The following is a 3,806-nucleotide window of genomic DNA, read 5'->3' as shown; positions in this document are numbered from 1 at the left end:
GTTTGTTTTTTGTCCCACCAGGACATGCACACCTCACAAGTTCCCGGCTCTCTCGACTCGGTTGAAGACGGCTTTCTAGAAGAAGGCGAGGGCAGTGAGGCACAGTCCCCCGTCCCTCGACGCCCCTCGCGATGCCCCTCCTTCTTGGACTAACCCTCTTCAGAGGAGCCGTGAGAGCCAGGAACTTGTGAGTTTTGTATGTCCAGTCAGGCATCATTCATACCTGGTCTGTAGGAAGTTCCTGTCAGAAGGAGGTGGCACCGCGAGGGCGTCGAGGGGCGGAAGGCGGTGCCTTAGTGCCTCCCTCCTTCTGACATTGTAAAGGGACCCTAACTTTATTACTTTTTTAATAGTAGGATGTATGTATGTATGTATGTATGTATGTATGTTTGTTTGTTTGTTTGTTTGTTTTTTGTCCCACCAGGACATGCACACCTCACAAGTTCCCGGCTCTCTCGACTCGGTTGAAGACGGCTTTCTAGAAGAAGGCGAGGGCAGTGAGGCACAGTCCCCCGTCCCTCGACGCCCCTCGCGATGCCCCTCCTTCTTGGACTAACCCTCTTCAGAGGAGCCGTGAGAGCCAGGAACTTGTGAGTTTTGTATGTCCAGTCAGGCATCATTCATACCTGGTCTGTAGGAAGTTCCTGTCAGAAGGAGGTGGCACCGCGAGGGTGTCGAGGGGCGGAAGGCGGTGCCTTAGTGCCTCCCTCCTTCTGACATTGTAAAGGGACCCTAACTTTATTACTTTTTTAATAGTAGGATGTATGTATGTATGTATGTATGTATGTTTGTTTGTTTGTTTGTTTGTTTGTTTTTTGTCCCACCAGGACATGCACACCTCACAAGTTCCCGGCTCTCTCGACTCGGTTGAAGACGGCTTTCTAGAAGAAGGCGAGGGCAGTGAGGCACAGTCCCCCGTCCCTCGACGCCCCTCGCGATGCCCCTCCTTCTTGGACTAACCCTCTTCAGAGGAGCCGTGAGAGCCAGGAACTTGTGAGTTTTGTATGTCCAGTCAGGCATCATTCATACCTGGTCTGTAGGAAGTTCCTGTCAGAAGGAGGTGGCACCGCGAGGGCGTCGAGGGGCGGAAGGCGGTGCCTTAGTGCCTCCCTCCTTCTGACATTGTAAAGGGACCCTAACTTTATTACTTTTTTAATAGTAGGATGTATGTATGTATGTTTGTTTGTTTGTTTGTTTGTTTGTTTGTTTGTTTGTTTGTTTTTTGTCCCACCAGGACATGCACACCTCACAAGTTCCCGGCTCTCTCGACTCGGTTGAAGACGGCTTTCTAGAAGAAGGCGAGGGCAGTGAGGCACAGTCCCCCGTCCCTCGACGCCCCTCGCGATGCCCCTCCTTCTTGGACTAACCCTCTTCAGAGGAGCCGTGAGAGCCAGGAACTTGTGAGTTTTGTATGTCCAGTCAGGCATCATTCATACCTGGTCTGTAGGAAGTTCCTGTCAGAAGGAGGTGGCACCGCGAGGGCGTCGAGGGGCGGAAGGCGGTGCCTTAGTGCCTCCCTCCTTCTGACATTGTAAAGGGACCCTAACTTTATTACTTTTTTAATAGTAGGATGTATGTATGTATGTATGTATGTTTGTTTGTTTGTTTGTTTGTTTGTTTGTTTGTTTTTTGTCCCACCAGGACATGCACACCTCACAAGTTCCCGGCTCTCTCGACTCGGTTGAAGACGGCTTTCTAGAAGAAGGCGAGGGCAGTGAGGCACAGTCCCCCGTCCCTCGACGCCCCTCGCGATGCCCCTCCTTCTTGGACTAACCCTCTTCAGAGGAGCCGTGAGAGCCAGGAACTTGTGAGTTTTGTATGTCCAGTCAGGCATCATTCATACCTGGTCTGTAGGAAGTTCCTGTCAGAAGGAGGTGGCACCGCGAGGGCGTCGAGGGGCGGAAGGCGGTGCCTTAGTGCCTCCCTCCTTCTGACATTGTAAAGGGACCCTAACTTTATTACTTTTTTAATAGTAGGATGTATGTATGTATGTATGTATGTATGTATGTTTGTTTGTTTGTTTGTTTGTTTGTTTGTTTGTTTGTTTGTTTGTTTGTTTTTTGTCCCACCAGGACATGCACACCTCACAAGTTCCCGGCTCTCTCGACTCGGTTGAAGACGGCTTTCTAGAAAAAGGCGAGGGCAGTGAGGCACAGTCCCCCGTCCCTCGACGCCCCTCGCGATGCCCCTCCTTCTTGGACTAACCCTCTTCAGAGGAGCCGTGAGAGCCAGGAACTTGTGAGTTTTGTATGTCCAGTCAGGCATCATTCATACCTGGTCTGTAGGAAGTTCCTGTCAGAAGGAGGTGGCACCGCGAGGGCGTCGAGGGGCGGAAGGCGGTGCCTTAGTGCCTCCCTCCTTCTGACATTGTAAAGGGACCCTAACTTTATTACTTTTTTAATAGTAGGATGTATGTATGTATGTATGTATGTTTGTTTGTTTGTTTGTTTGTTTGTTTGTTTGTTTGTTTTTTGTCCCACCAGGACATGCACACCTCACAAGTTCCCGGCTCTCTCGACTCGGTTGAAGACGGCTTTCTAGAAGAAGACGAGGGCAGTGAGGCACAGTCCCCCGTCCCTCGACGCCCCTCGCGATGCCCCTCCTTCTTGGACTAACCCTCTTCAGAGGAGCCGTGAGAGCCAGGAACTTGTGAGTTTTGTATGTCCAGTCAGGCATCATTCATACCTGGTCTGTAGGAAGTTCCTGTCAGAAGGAGGTGGCACCGCGAGGGCGTCGAGGGGCGGAAGGCGGTGCCTTAGTGCCTCCCTCCTTCTGACATTGTAAAGAGACCCTAACTTTATTACTTTTTTAATAGAAGGATGTATGTTTGTTTGTTTGTTTGTTTGTTTGTTTGTTTGTTTGTTTGTTTGTTTTTTGTCCCACCAGGACATGCACACCTCACAAGTTCCCGGCTCTCTCGACTCGGTTGAAGACGGCTTTCTAGAAGAAGGCGAGGGCAGTGAGGCACAGTCCCCCGTCCCTCGACGCCCCTCGCGATGCCCCTCCTTCTTGGACTAACCCTCTTCAGAGGAGCCGTGAGAGCCAGGAACTTGTGAGTTTTGTATGTCCAGTCAGGCATCATTCATACCTGGTCTGTAGGAAGTTCCTGTCAGAAGGAGGTGGCACCGCGAGGGCGTCGAGGGGCGGAAGGCGGTGCCTTAGTGCCTCCCTCCTTCTGACATTGTAAAGGGACCCTAACTTTATTACTTTTTTAATAGTAGGATGTATGTATGTATGTATGTATGTATGTATGTTTGTTTGTTTGTTTGTTTGTTTTTTGTCCCACCAGGACATGCACACCTCACAAGTTCCCGGCTCTCTCGACTCGGTTGAAGACGGCTTTCTAGAAGAAGGCGAGGGCAGTGAGGCACAGTCCCCCGTCCCTCGACGCCCCTCGCGATGCCCCTCCTTCTTGGACTAACCCTCTTCAGAGGAGCCGTGAGAGCCAGGAACTTGTGAGTTTTGTATGTCCAGTCAGGCATCATTCATACCTGGTCTGTAGGAAGTTCCTGTCAGAAGGAGGTGGCACCGCGAGGGCGTCGAGGGGCGGAAGGCGGTGCCTTAGTGCCTCCCTCCTTCTGACATTGTAAAGGGACCCTAACTTTATTACTTTTTTAATAGTAGGATGTATGTATGTATGTATGTATGTATGTATGTTTGTTTGTTTGTTTGTTTGTTTGTTTGTTTGTTTGTTTTTTGTCCCACCAGGACATGCACACCTCACAAGTTCCCGGCTCTCTCGACTCGGTTGAAGACGGCTTTCTAGAAGAAGGCGAGGGCAGTGAGGCACAGTCCCCCGTCCCTCG

Source organism: Rhamphochromis longiceps, linkage group LG10, assembly GCF_057381845.1.
Source record: "Rhamphochromis longiceps isolate RC_006_pf linkage group LG10, R_longiceps_female_GT1.1, whole genome shotgun sequence".
Classification (NCBI taxonomy): Eukaryota; Metazoa; Chordata; class Actinopteri; order Cichliformes; family Cichlidae; genus Rhamphochromis; species Rhamphochromis longiceps.
Note: the sequence above shows the minus strand (reverse complement) of the source record.